The 15798-nt window shown below is 43.3% G+C and overlaps 1 pseudogene; it reads left to right on the top strand.

Annotated features, from left to right (window-relative positions):
• LOC100083070 overlaps positions 1–7964 on the top strand; it is a 49874-nt pseudogene extending 41910 nt beyond the window's left edge.
• Positions 7965–15798: the final 7834 nt, after the last annotated feature.

Here is a 15798-nt window from a genome sequence, read left to right on the forward strand (position 1 = left end):
GGTTCCACATCATGCTGGGTCAAGACAGACATGTTGGAAGAGCATCCCCTACTACCGCCACTGTGTTCTATTCAAAACCTTGCAGCAAAATGTTCCGGCACAATGAAGTGTATTTGACGATTCCAGAGTATGTTATTGTCCCATCCATTCACTTCCATTTTGCTGGGATTCGGGGCTGGATTGGCACAGGGGCTAACCAGGGCTTCAATCCAGGACCTCGGGTTTAAGAAAACCTCTGCCGACCCTTACCAACATAGCTGGTTCTTGGGCATTCTGAAGACAGAGTTTTTCCCCAAATGGTCACGGCAAGGCAGCCTGTGCTGGTGTATTTGGCTCTTTAAAGCAATTCTGTCCTTTAAGTTGCAGGAAATGGATAGATTGAGAGAGGACCCTGCATGTCCTGGATTTTACCCCAGAGGAAGCCTGGGGTTGTTCAAAATCCAGGCAGCCTCGGCCTCCTCCTCCTCAGTTAGCCAGCCCATCCACTTCACGGGTGGGGTAGTAATTAACACGAATAGGTGCTAATCACCACCCAACCCTACCTCCTTCTGTGGGTTACAGACTGGTTCCTTCATTCATCCATTTGTACTTCAGGGAACATATTTACCAATTCTGTTATACTGTACTCTTCCAAGTGCTTAGTGCATTATCTGCACACAGTAAGTGCTCAATAGATACAATTGATTGACTGAGTGATCAAGCACCTACTGGGTTCAGAACCTGGAAATACACACTAAGAAGGAGGGACAGAAATGGTGCTTAAGCTTAAAACCAGCTTCTTCTCAAGTTTTTCTCTCCCTGAGAAGACAAACTCATCAAGTCTGAGGATGTTTAGGAGCTGAGAGAAAAAGCTCCTTGGATTAGAAACTTCCAACTCTAACTAGACACCCTGCGAATGACCTTCTGACTCCCAGGCCGGTGCTCTATCCACTGTGCCATGCTGTTTCCCTAATGATGGTATTTGTTAAGCACTTACTATGTGCCAGGCACTGTACTAACCACTGGAGAGGATACAAGCAAATCAAGTTGGACACAGTCCCTGTCCTATGTGGAGCTCACAGTCTCAAACCCCATTTTACACATGAGGTAACTGAGGCACAGAGAAGAGAAGGAACTTGCCCAAGGCCACACAGAAGACAAGTGGAAGAGGTGGGATTAGAACCCATGATCAGTGGAAGAATGAAAGCAGTGATGGGGACAGAGCATGTCTAATTATAACCAGGACAGGGATCTGGGGAGAAGGGAAGAGAAGGAACTAGGGTTTCTGTATATGTGTGTATAAAGAATCCAGGAAGCAATGTATCAATAATTTTAGGGAAGAGTCTGACAGCTATTTTAGTCAACTAGGGTTTCTGTATTATCTGTGTGTATTAAGAATCCAGAGAGCAATGTATCAGGGTTTTTAAGAGGAGTCTGACAGCCGTTTTAGTCAGGGTTCCACCTCTAGGCAGGAAGGATGGTCACTCAGATTAGCCAGGCAGACAACAGGTATCGATCTTACTCAGAAAACACTATTGTAATCTTGACAGTCAGGGACAACACTGCCCAGAGTCTTTCCTCTGGATGCTAAAATCTGGGCTCAGGCTCAAATGAAGCACCACCAAATCTTAAGGTCCAAAGAAACTGGGAAGGTTTCATTATGTGTCAGTACTTTAATTTCTGTTTCCCCCATTTGAATGTAATCTCCTTGCAGGCAGGGAGCATGCCACTTGCTTGTTTTGTACTTCTCAAGTACTTAGTCCAGTCCTATCCACCCAGTAGGTGTTCAATAAATGCTGTTACTACTAGTGGGCAAGTCACAGCTTCTCTGTGCCTCAGTTCTCCTCTTCTTCCTCCTACTTAGACTGTGAGCCTCATTTGGGACTGTATCCACCCTAATTAACTTGTATCTCCCCTAGCACTTAGAACCACTTTTGACACATAGTAAGTGCTTAACAAATACCATTTTTTAAAATGAGCTTTTAGCAGTGGTTTCTGGTTCTCCTCTGTTCCACGATGCTGCTGTGCTTGGGGTTAGGAAGCACATAAAAAACAAGGCTTTTGGGAACCCTTAGAGCCTTATCCACAACACTTAAGGATGCGCCATCTAACCCCCCTGCACCTCCATATCTAGACACCATATCCCACCACTCTCCTAATATCTCTTTAATGAACATCAACGAACAAGTCAGGACAGACAAGTGGGGATTAGCAGAAGGGCTGGATTCATAAGCAAACTTCAGTCATCTGACTTAGAAAGCAGTTAAATGAGAGCTCTCTGTAGAGTGCTAATGGAGATTTTCCTACAACTGATGGACTGCTACCTTCTAGATGTAGTCTTTGGTGTGAATTTTGGGTGTGGATCCCTGAAAATGAAGATCATGGCAGCTCTCTTTCTACCTGTTTATTTTGTAATCAAGAGGACTTTGTATCCTGCAGTCTTTTCTCAGTCAATTCCTGTGGTCACTGTAATTATTGCTAGTTGACCTCAAGCCAAATGTCTCTGGTTTGAGGTTTAAATCTCCAGATTTTGATTCCAAAAAACAGACATTTTGTAGTGCAGCTAGACTGAAAGCTCTTTGAGAGCAGAGATGGTTGTTATTTAGTCTACTGTGCTCTCCCAAAGGTTTAATACAGTCCTCTCCACGTACTAAGTGCTCAATAAATACCACTGATGGAAAACCAAACTGTGCTTCGTGCCTCTAGCACTATGGAGGTAGAATAAAGGAATGTCTTAGTAATGTAGTCCAACCACTTGAAAGCCATATAGACAATATTCCCAGGAAATCTGTCCAATAATATGAGATTTCTACTTCCTTCTCTTCAGGGGTTTCATTGCTAACACCTTAAATTGTGTACCTTTGATTGCAAGACACTCAAAATGAAATGTATCATCACAGGTATAAACCCACACCATAGATCAATTTTTTCTTTTCAATAGTTGTAAATTCCCTGATTTTACAAGAACACCCGGCCCAGTGAGATAATCTCGGAGGGTAAGAAAGCACAAATAACATAGACTGGAGTCTCATAAATTTCTTTAATCTGTAAGGAAACCTTTGAGGTTATCTGGATAATGTGATTCTACACATTGTTTGGCATGTCTGACTTTTTCTTAAATATCATGTGAACTATTTTAAACAGGCCAGTAAGTGCTTTCTGCTCTGAAGCCTGGATAAATCTAGCCATGAAATCTTTAAGCAGTGAAACATGCTGGTGTGCATTATTAGGAAAGGATAGCATAGCTTGAGGTATTTTTCTATTCTTTGCACTTCTTGGTGGCATCTGTGATTCTTTATTCATTTTCTATCAGAATTGATGAAAGTAAAAAAAAAATCAGTGAGCTGGATGACTGAGGCTTCCACACTAATGTAACCAGTGGGAACTGCAGAGGGAAGCACAACCTCTTTTTATCCCAGGTGGGCATTTTCTTCTTGGTGTGGGAAAACACCCCCTTTAACACCCACACCAAGCAGAGAATGTCCTTCTGGTTGGCAAATGCTTTCACAGTTGCCCATGCTAAGGATGCTAAATTTTCATTTTGAGAATGGGGACAAACTTGGTGCAGAGCATCAAGGAGGTGGAGCTTTGAGGGGGTGGGGCTCTGAGAGGTCAGGGAGGAAAAGAGGAGAAATAAGGGGAGAGACTGACAAAGTGTGGGGAGAAGGGAGGAGGAGATGGTAAAAAGAGGAAAAGAAAAAAGGAGGAGGAAGAGAAGGAAAGGTAAAAAGGGGGTAAGAGAGAGGTTAATGAGGGCGTTTGAGGCAGTGTCTCTAATTTCTCTTGCAGTCAGTTCTTTAGCACAGGCTGAAGTCTGAAACTGAAGATTGAGGCTCATCCATCATTTTCAGTGGGAGACTCCATCACCCCTATTACTCTCCCAAATGCCTAGTACAGCAAGTTCTACACAGTAGGTGTAGGCACCCAGGGAATGCATTTATCCTTGTCTGCTCACCCTCCTCCTCTTTCCCCTGTGCTGCCGCTGCTGTTTTGCTCATCATCGCTGGGTGGCTGATCCAGCGGCTCCGATGTGTCTGCCAACTCTGTTTTATTTACCAACCAGGAGGCTTAGTACAGTGCTGTGCACACAGCAGGTGCTCAAAAAATGCCGATTGACTGTGGGAGAACCATTTCCTTTCCTGACCAGGGTGCCACCTGTCTATAGCAGCTCCATTTCAGTGCCTTTGCAGCTGAGTACCTGCCAGAACTTTGCCATGCAAGTTCACTCTATCCTATGTTCACTCAGCATTCTTTCTCTTCAGCAATATTTCTATTCCTCCCTCCTATACATCCTCCCTTCTGCATCACCTATGCTCTTATTTGGGTATGTACCCCTTAAGCACTTGATATTAACCACACCCCCAACTCACAGCACTTAGGTACATATTCTTGTATTCTGCCATTTCCGTTATCTGTGATTTATTTTATTTTGTCTGCCTCCCCCTCTAGACTGTAAGCTCCTTGTGAGCAGGGATCATGTCTTCCAACTCTATTGTGTTGTGTTCTCCTAAGCACTCAGTACAGTGTTCTGCACACAGTAAGCACTCAATAAATATCATTGATTGAATGATTCTCCCATATCAAATTCCATGCACACAACCCACATCAACACCAAAACTTTTCATTCTTTTACCACCTTCATGGGGAAGACTACTAAATCTACCTTTCTAGCCCTGACCTTACATCTAATCTGCAATCCCAAATCTCCTCTTGCCTCCAGGATTTCTCTACTTGGATGTCCTGCCAGCAGCTCAAAATTAAAACATCTAAAATTGAACTATTTATCTTCTCTCCTTAACCCACTTCTCCTTCTAACTTTCTTAGCTCAGCCAATAACATCACCATTCTCCATGACCCAGAAGGCTGCATCATTCTTGACTCCTTGCTCTCTCACAGCTCTCATATTCAATCTATTGCCAGCTCCTGCCAGTTCCACCTTCATGACATCTCCCCAGATTTGCCCCTTCCTCTCCACCCAACCAGCTATCATCCTGGTACAACCTCTGGTCATTGTACCAGGCTCTATTACTGCAGCAGCCTCCTCTCTGGTTTCCCTGCCTCCAGCATCATTTCTCTCCATTCTATACTATATGCCGCTACAATGATCATCTTCATAAAGCATCACTTGACACACATCTATCCTCATCTCTAAACCTCCCACTGGCTTCCCATACCCCTCTACATCAAGCAAAACCTCCTCACATGCAGCTTCCAGGATCTCTACTAATTCACTCCATCTTAATATCTGCTCTCTCCACCTTCCACTTCCCAACCCGCTCCCATCATTCCTCCAGAACTAACCTAACTGTACTTCACTCTTGCCTCTCTTACTTATGTGTCTGTTTATCGTTGGATTGTACTCTCTCAAGCACTTAGTATGGTGCTGTGCACATAGTAAGCACTCAATCAATCCAATTGAATGACTGAATTCAAAATTACCTATATAAAGTGTGTGTATGTATGTGCAAGCATCTAGCTCATAGTCATCAATTCATAGGTGCTATTGTATGAGTGATTCAAGGGCATTTGTTGCTGCTTTCCCCCAAAGAGTTGGAAACATTTTTCAGAGGTTTGGAATCATATTCTGCTACCAGTTTCCAGGTTCTTTTTGTTTTTTCAAGTACAGCTGCAAAGAAGAAGTTAAACAAGACTGCACCTATTACCCACCCCTGTTTAATTTCATTGGATTTAGGGAGAGGATCAGACAGGGCCCTCTAATTTTGGTACAACCAGCTATATCATTATGGAGTAATCTCAGGATCTTGATAAATTGTTCAAAGCAGCCAAACTGTTTCAGAAGTTGCTACAAAGCCCAGATTTCCCAATGGGGTTAAAGTAGAATGTATGAAAACTATGCTTTGAGTGTAATAGCTGCACTGCCTCTGATGGGCAGGAAATATCATATCTGCTACCCCTCCTATGTGATCTAAAAATCAATCATTAGTACAGATTGATGCAGAGCACTGTGCCAATCACTTAGGAAAATAAAATAGAATTTAGTAGGCCTGCTCTCGAGGAGTTCATAATCCAGCAGTGGAGGCAGGGACTTCAATCAATCAAGCATTCAATGGTATTTATTGAGCTCTTATGTGTGCAGAATACTGTACTAAGTGCTTGGGGGTGTACAGTACTGTAGAGTTCATAGCCATGTTCCCTGCCCATGAGAATCTTACAGTCTAGAGATAGAAGAAAGTAAAAGAGCATAGCAATCTGTATATAAGCATTATGGGGGGATGTGAATACCCAAGCGCTTTGATGGCACAGAAGTACTGAAATGGCAGATGGGGAGATATAAAGTGGAAGGATGAGAAACTAATCAGGGAAGGCCCCCTGGAGGAGATGTGATATCAGAAGGACTTTAAAAATGGGAAGAGGATTAGTCTGCCAGATGTGTGGAAGGGGGGCAGTTTTAGGCAATAGGGAGGGTGTGAACAAGAGGTCAACAGTAGAAGCAACTAGATTGAACATACATTGAGATTTCAGAATCTCATGTTTTACAGTATTCTTCATCAGCCTGTCCAGGAGGTCTCCGGCTTAGGAAGTTGAGATCCCATCATCATTTTCATAATTAACTCTCTCCCCTTTCATCTTGAAAATGGAGATAATGGTGGCATCTTTAAAATCCGGTGACATTTTCTCAGGGTTCCATTTGTTAAGGAAGAGCAACCAATGCAACACATTTAGGAGTTTGGTCATTTTTCAAGCTCCAACTATAATGATGATGTCTTCAAATACTGGAGTGATAGCCATGTCTTTACGTATCTGCATGTTAACTATTCTTTGTAGGTCCTCATCCTCCCATGGTTCAGCTCTGAATGTCAGTAGAGTCACCTTCCAACCGGAAGAACAGCTACGTGGGAGTATTTATGGGAGTTTGTAGCCAGACTTCTTTGGTTTCAGTGTTTATAATTGTTTTATAATTGTGATAGCATCTTCCTTGACCTCCTTCTGAAGAGCGGCATCTTTCCATTCTGAGTTTAAGAAGGAAACTTCAAAGCCGAATTATCATTCAAAAATTTTGCTGGAGAAGCAAGATTTTTCCCTTGGGTCTTACCCTGACCTCCCCTTTTTCTTTTTCTTTCCCTCTTTAGTTTTTCTTTTCTGGATCTTGCTTCTGCCCTCACTGACTGAAGTCTTGGGTTGCTTTTTGAACTTCTTCCCACGGATGAGAGACCTTCACAAGACATTGGGGATTCAGAATAAGAGACCCAAAACATTCTTAACTTCCTCTCAGCCTGTGTGTGTGTGTGTGTGTGTGTGTGTGTGTGTGTGTGTGTGTACTAGAGAAAGAGTGAAAGAGAGAGAAAGAAAGAAAGAGATTGGGGAAATCACTTCACCTGATTATCTTTTATTGAACCCAGTGCTGAGTACAATGCTTGGAATGTAGTAAGAACTTTACAAATACCACAATTATTAAATTGGAAAAAAAATGCAAACTTTAGAATTAATAGCCTGGGAGATTCTAAAACTCTGCTGCAAGGAATTCATGAGGATGATGGATTTCAGGATATTCCAAGAAAAATTCCTGAAAGTTCAAGAACATCTTGGCATAGAATGAGCACAGTTAACACGCCTGAACCCCAAGTTTCCCATGGAGCAGTACCTCAGATTTTGTGAACATTGGCAGTTCATGTTACAGCACTTGATCTTCCCTGCAGCATTCGTTGTGTAGTTGGAGTCAGAAACTTTGGTGACTCGAGAAGCTGTCACGGAAATACGTGGCACTGAGCCCAGTCAAAAGGCCTTCACCTGGATATTGAGGATTATCTCTTTGGAGTTTTAATTATTGCCAATGAACTCTCCTGGCTGTCAATCACAATGTCACATCTGGGGATTATGCCAATCTCCTCCACATCGCCACTTTCATTATCGAGCCAGATTCCAGCGTCCTCCTCCTCCTTAACCTAAAAATGATTCATCTGAGGAATTACAATAATGGACTGAAATATGAAGTCAAGAAGATGAAAGAAGTGGTCTATGGCTGAGGACTCAATAAGGAAGCAGCAGTTGCTTGTGCAGAGAAATAAGGGACCTTTCCCCGACTGCTGGCCTTGTTTACCTCAGAGGCTGTCTATCAAGGGGCAGGTGCTTTTATGTTACCCTCTCTGCAATATGAGTTTAGGAGATCCAAACACTGAATCAAAGCCAGCAGACCACCACTCTCCCCATCTTCAAACCCTCATGAATTCACTTCTCCTCCAAAAGACCTTCCTTGATTAGTTTCTCAACTCCTCAATTTATAACCCCCCAACAACCACTTTAGCCCTTCTGCATCACCCAACCACTGGTGTCCATAACATCCCAAGGCATCTATCTATTTATCCATCTATCTCGCTCCAGATTCTAATCTTAGTTGTTTGCGCGGCGACATTCACCCTCTCACGCATACTCTCTGAGGAATTAACTCATGTACATCCCCCTTTTCCTTCTTCCACTTATCTTTTCTCTTTCTACTGCCCACCCCGCATGCTCCGCTCCTCTGCCGCTTACCTCCTCACTGTCCCCCGTTCTCGCCTATCCCGCCATCGACCCCTGGCCCACGTCCTTCCGCTGTTCTGGAATGCCCTCCCTCCTCACCTCCACCAAACTAACTCTCTTCCCCTCTTCAAAGCCCTACTGAGAGCTCACCTCCTCCAAGAGGCCTTCCCAGCCTGAGCTTCCCCTTTTCCCTCTGCTCCCTCTGCTGCCTCTCTGCCCCCCCTTCAACTCCCCTCAGCTAAGCCCCCTCTCCCCCCTTTCCCTCTGTTCCTCCCCCTCTCCCTTCCCCCCCCCCCAGCACTGTGCTCATTTGTATATATTTTTATTACCCTATTTATTTTGTTAATGAGGTGTACATCCCCTTGATTCTATTTATTGCTATTAAGTTGTCTTGTTTTTGTCTGTCTGTCTCCCCCGATTAGACTGTAAGCCCGTCAATGGGCAGGGATTGTCTCTATCTGTTGCCAAATGGTACATTCCAAGTGCTTAGTACAGTGCTCTGCACATAGTAAGCGGTCAATAAATACTATTGAATGAATGAATGAATGTAATTTATTTTGATGTTTGTCTCCCAAATTAAGCTACAGGTTCTTTGAGGGCAGGGCTCATGTCTACTAGCTCTATTGTACTGCGCTCTCCAAACTGCCTAGTACTATGCTCAGCACACAGTAGGTACTTAATAAATACTATTGATAGATTCACTGGACAGCATTTAGGATGGGGTGAGTGGCATAGAGCTCTTGGAAAACCTCATTGCTGTCCTTGCAGTCTGCTGCTCTCTGCAGGTCCTCAGCTTTTGCCAACTACAATTTCTCCTTCATCTCGGTGTTGTCAGGCTTGTGTCAGCTGCTTGCTGTGCTGGTAGGCCATTTTTTTTTCCTCAGCAGAGTTTTTGTCGCGGCTCCCTGCTCGGTGATGATTAGAAGACGGTCTCTGGCAGCTGCTTGGCCTCGCTATCATTTTCATTGATATTTTCTCTTGGTGAAGCCCAGAATGTCTGCAGCTGGGTTGTAGATGACATCCTTGAATACCGACGGTGCAGACTCCAGATCTGTGCTATTGGACTAAAGTGAATCGAGTGTCTGATCCATTCTGGTGGCTAGTTTGCAAGTACCCTTATAGGTGACTAGAGACTAACTTTTTCATTTTATCCTGGTTTCTATAGGAAGACAGCTAATGCAGTTACCAAGGAGGAGTAATGCAAGCTGTGAGGAGAGGAAGGGATGCCTACACCTATCTTATAAAGTTGCCAAGGCAACTCCAGTTAATACAAAATGAAATTGGTCATGATAACAGGGGCCTTAATGTGCCATTTAACTCTCCACATACAGTAATCCCCCATTATAATGCTCTTCTTCTAGTATTTTTCCATGATAAGGCTATTGAATGTTAATGCCCATATTCCTTACAACAATCTCCCCCTTTGTGGGAGGGCTCTGGTCTTGCCTCTCATGTGCTGTGTATGGTATATGTCTATTTTGTGTGTCAGACATACGTGGGCCCACTGCACAAAACCAACGCTTCCAGCTACTGTGTTTTTCACTGACTTTGTTACCCCTCAGAGTACAATACTTCATGACCTCGTTCATTCCTTCAATCGTATTTTTTGAGCACTTACTGTGTGCAAAGTGCTGTACTAAGCGCTCCAGGTAAATGTCAAATAATGTAACATATGGTCATAGTTATGATGACAGATTCTCCCTTGGAGAATGACAGAAGAGCCTTGCTGCTGAATCCAGTGCTAGTGGCTTGCGCAGTAACACTCGAACTCTCTCATCCCTGCCAGTCATATTCTCACTGGAGCATGGAGTACAACAAGTGAAGTGGTCACTGCCCATGCACATTAGCCAGCTATCTCCCACCTTGGAGAATGTTCTAGATGGTTCTTCGGTTAGAAGACTTCAGTACTGATGGCATAGCCCCAGCAGGAAATTCCCTCCCTGCAGAGCTAGGACTAAGAGTCAGGTCTCCTGATTCCTGGACCTTTGCACTGGACAGATTTCACTCTGCTGAGAAGCAGCAGGGAGTATTGTACTCTTCCAAGTGCTTACCACAGTGCTCTGCACAGAGTAAGCACCAAATAAATACCATTGATAGATTTTGCAGAGAAACGCTATGGCTTGGTTTAAGAACAGGGGCCTGGGAGCCAGGATCCTCCACTTGTCTACTATGTGACCTTGGGCAAGTCACTGCACTTCACTGTGCTTCAGTTACCTCAGCTGTAAAATGGGGATAAAGACTGTGAGCCCCATGTAAAGACATGGACTGTGTTCAACCTGATTAGTTTGTATCTACCCTAGCAATGGTTGGCCTGGCACATAGTAAGCACTTAATAAATACCATAAAATTAAAAAAAACCCACCTGACATGCAACTTCCAGTGGCTCTTTGAGCAGAAACGGTTGCTGCCAAAAGCAAACATCTAAGGAACTTAAGTCTGGTAGATAAATTGCTGTGCTGAAGTATCTGGACTAAGGTGAGCATTAAATCATTCAATTCATTCATTCAAGTATTTATTGAGCGCTTACTATGTGCAGAGCACTGTACTAAGCGCTTGGGATGAACAAGTCGGCAACAGATAGAGACAGTCCCTGCCGTTTGACGGGCTTACAGTCTAATCGGGGGAGACGGACAGACAAGAACAATGGCACTAAACAGCGTCAAGGGGAAGAACATCTCGTAAAAACAATGGCAACTAAATAGAATCGAGGCGATGTACAATTCATTAACAAAATAAATAGGGTAACGAAAATATATACAGTTGAGCAGACGAGTACAGTGCTGTGGGGATGGGAAGGGAGAGGGGGAGGAGCAGAGGGAAAAGGGGAAAATGAGGCTTTAGCTGCGGAGAGGTAAAGGGGGGATGGCAGAGGGAGTAGAGGGGGAAGAGGAGCTCAGTCTGGGAAAGCCTCTTGGAGGAGGTGATTTTTAAGTAAGGTTTTGAAGAGGGAAAGAGAATCAGTTTGGCGGAGGTGAGGAGGGAGGGCGTTCCAGGACCGCGGGAGGACGTGACCCAGGGGTCGACGGCGGGATAGGCGAGACCGAGGGACGGTGAGGAGGTGGGCGGCAGAGGAGCGGAGCGTGCGGGGTGGGCGGTAGAAAGAGAGAAGGGAGGAGAGGTAGGAAGGGGCAAGGTGATGGAGAGCCTTGAAGCCTAGAGTGAGGAGTTTTTGTTTGGAGCGGAGGTTGATAGGCAACCACTGGAGTTGTTTAAGAAGGGGAGTGACATGCCCAGATCGTTTCTGCAGGAAGATGAGCCGGGCAGCAGAGTGAAGAATAGACCGGAGCGGGGCGAGAGAGGAGGAAGGGAGGTCAGAGAGAAGGCTGACACAGTAGTCTAGCCGGGATATAACGAGAGTTGCAAAGATTTTGATGAGGAATGTCTTTATAATGTTAGCATTTATTGCTTTCATTAATAATATTTAATTTGGTACATATTTCCATTGCTATTTCATCATGCAAATTATCAAAGGTATTAACTACAATTATTGGGGTTTTATCTCTCTAAGAAAATATATTTTTATTATGTTGGTCAATGTTTTGGATGTTGGGAATGCATTAATGCACTTTGCATTATTTCCTGTGGGAAACTCTAATTTGTTTAGAGCTCTTTCATTTAACACTCCATTTTCATGGAAGCAATCAAAAATGCTAACCTGGGTTTTTCATATGAAAAAGCATATAGAGAAGCAGCGTGGCCTAGTGGCAGGAGCATGGGGGTAGGAGTCAGAGGTCATGGGTTCTAATCCCAACTCAGCCACTTGTCTGCTGTGTGACCTTGGGCAAGTTACTTCACTTCTCTGTGTCTCAGTTACCTCATCTTTAAAATGGGGATTGAGATTGTGAGCCCCATGTGGGATAGGGACTGTGTCCAACTTGATTATCTTATATCTACTCCAGCACTTAGAACAGTGCTTGGCACATAGTAAGTGCTTAACAAATGCCATAATATTATTATTATTATTATGAAGCACAATCGTGTGTGTGTGCATTTTGAGTGTTTGCATGTGAGTGTACGGCAGGGAGAGGGGCTGAATACCAAAGAACTGTCTCCCATTTGAAAGGCTGGAAGAGCTGAAGAGACTAAAATAGAGTTGGTAGACACAAGAAGCTTACAATCTAGAGGGGAAAGAATAAAGTTTGAGAAGCAGGGTCCAGTTTAGTGTATAGGCAGACAGAAAAGCACTGAGGAGCCAGGGAGGGGAAACAAACTAGGGGAAGATGGCTGCAAGGAGGGATTTACAGTGTGATTTTTACTTGCCCAGTGGGCCCCGTTATCATGTCAGGGCTGGTATTGGAACAGAACCTAACCAATTGTATATAAGTCCATGGGAAAATGAACCCCACGTTAGAACTATTCACAACACACCCACGTTTTTGAAAAATGGTTCACTGTTAATTCATGTGGTATGCCAGTACAGGGTCTTGTGCCCAGAAATGGGCTACGGTACACTTCTCTCTTGTTGTCAGGTTTGTGAGGGCTTGTGGGGATCTGTGGAAGGAAACTCGGGTAAGGTATGATAAGAAAGCTAATGTCTAGCCTAAATGCCCCATCTTCTTCATTTTCAGTTGGTTCCCTCTTGGCCCTGTCTCGGTAGAAGCCAAAGAGACGAGCTCTCATACAATATCCTTTCATGTCCTATTTATAAGTCCCTTCTATTCCCTTGATTTCCTTCTTTTTCTTTCTCCAGTCCCTTCAGCCTTCTAGTCTCTATATAGCCCACGAGATGAGATGCTTTTATGATATTTTAGCATCCTTCAGCTGAAAGCTGAAGCAGAGATTTTTGCTTCTTAATGTAACCTTTTTGTAAGATAAGAAAAAGCCCTTGGCCATCAGCTCATTATCTTACCACATCATGAAAATCCCATTATGGTGGCGGCAACAGGTACCTGGAAAAGAAAGGAAATTACTTTTTCATTACTGCAAATGCATGAATAGTATTGCTGACCTGAAGGAATATGCCTTTCAGTTATGGGGACAAAAACCCCACACATAGGGGAGGTAATGATATCTTGAACTTCAGAATGAAGAACTCGCATACATTTCCAAATTAGCATATGCCAATTAATCTGAGTTCCTGATAATAGCAGAGATGGGCTTAAATGCATAATTTCTAAAGGAGTAGTCATAAGCATTATCTTTCCAAGAGATAAATCTTATTTTTTCCCAGGTCACCACAAATATGAGCTCGATAATTCTTTCAATAAGTTCCATGTTATCATAAAATAATCTAAATGCTCTTAAATGGTATTTAAAATGATTTCCAGACACTGGCAGACTCTGTTGAATTACAGTTTTGCTGTTAATGCCCCTACATTACAGCTTGAGAGAAGGAATAATAATGATGATGGGTAGCTGGGATCAAAATAATTCCAAGCTCTATTTTGTTCTCCCAGATGTTCATCTATCTTATTCTTTCTGCTGTTCCACCCAGTGGATTGGGGTCCTTGCTTCGCCTCCTATCACCTTTTATTTTTTTCCCCTCTTTCTGCCAAATTTACTCCTGGACATTGGCAGATATTTTTCTATTGCTATTCTCGGAGGTGATGATCTCTCATTTGGGCTCAGACTCCCATTTCAGTTGGATCACAGTGTTATGCCTGAAGCCAAGAACAAGCCACAGACCACTGAAAATTGGAGTCAGGCAAACTTCCCAAAGACAGAAGAAATAATGGGCCAAAATAACACAGAAAAGAACTAGAGAGTTCAAAATCACAGTTTCATTCATTGTGATTTCCCAAGGGAAAGAGACTGCTAAAACTTGCTTTGCACAAAGCTTAGTGCAGTGACACAAATAAAAAGGTATTTAATAAATGCTTTTGATGATTCATTCATGGTTTTTATATGATTATAAAAAATGGCCATTTGAAGTGCAGTAGATGGCTGGTGGGAGAAAGCAGACAGAGAGATTAAAGCATCCCACAGTTGCCCCCCAAAACTGCAGCAGAAGTTTCAGAGGCTGAGAATGCTTTAATGATTTGCTGCCTGAGGGAGATCAACAGGGAATGTGTTTAATGTTTTGAGAACCATAGTAAATCACTGAAATGACTAACCATTACTCCATTACATGATGAGATCGTTTTGAGAAAAAGAGCCATCCCTCATGCTTCTTTCTTAAAGTGTTTAACCATGCATGGGGAGCTGGGGGCGGCGGGGGAAGGAACAACAAAAAGATGACAATTTGGCCAAACCCAGGTTTCCTCGGATTGCATTTTCAGCAGGTGAATACACTGTCAGTGTGTGCAGCCCCAGTTTCTGAATCTTGCTGCCTAGCTGGAATGTCATATGTGTGATGAAATAGTCTGCCCTCCTGCTGCATCCTCTTGAGTGGAATATGAATTGTTTGCCCTAAGCGTTTATGTCTGTCCCTGCTTTTATCTAAATGTTACAAAATGGAAAAGCAGAGGCGGGCAAGCAGAAAGAAATTTGCACCACCTCCATCTTTGAGAGAGTGTTGAAGATGCTCCAGTGGAATCATGATGAGAAAAAATGACAGCGGTTCACAAGAGGAGGAGGGAGATGGATGTCTGAGCTTCAAAACTGTTGGCAAAGTTTCGGTGCTCTTGCATTCCCCCTCCCCCTCCTCCTCTTAGTATTATTATTAATATTATTATCATTATTATTGTATGTATGAAGTGCTTAGTATGTGTCAAGCACTATTCTAAGTGCTAGATTGGATACAAGTTAATCAGGCTAGACACAGTCCCTGTCCCACATGGGACTCACAGTTTAAGTAGGAAGGAGAAAAGGTATTTAATCTCCATTTTGCAGATGAGGACAGTGAGGCACAGAGAAGTAAAGTGACTTGCCCAAGCTCACATAGTGTGCAAGTGGCAGAGGTGGGTTCAAAACCCAGGTCCTCTGACTCCCAAATCACTTTCCACTAAGCCACAGTGCTTCTCCTCTGGTACATTCCCTAAGCCACAGATGGTAGCTATCTTGTAAGTGGCACTATTAATGTCTGTCTCCCCCTCTAGACTGTCCACTCATTGTGGGCAGGGAACATGTCTACCAAGTCTGTTATATTGTACTCTCCCAAGTGCTTAGTACAGTGCTCTGCACACTGTAAGCACTCAATAAATGCAGTTGATTGATTGATTGATTGATTGATTGATTGCACTTGAAACTGTACATACTGGTTGGAGGAAAAAACTTGAAATCATCTAGAGGTTTTTTTTCTGTTACTTTTTCAATGTATCTTCTTCATATGATACTGTTGAAAAGGAGAAGCAAGTAGCCACAAAAGACAGCTCCCACATCTAGGGTTCTTGAGCAAGTTGTGAAAATGCCCATTATTACATTCGTGTTAATAAACTATAGGTCATCCCACATAAGCAACAG

Source organism: Ornithorhynchus anatinus, chromosome X2, assembly GCF_004115215.2.
Source record: "Ornithorhynchus anatinus isolate Pmale09 chromosome X2, mOrnAna1.pri.v4, whole genome shotgun sequence".
Taxonomy (NCBI): Eukaryota; Metazoa; Chordata; class Mammalia; order Monotremata; family Ornithorhynchidae; genus Ornithorhynchus; species Ornithorhynchus anatinus.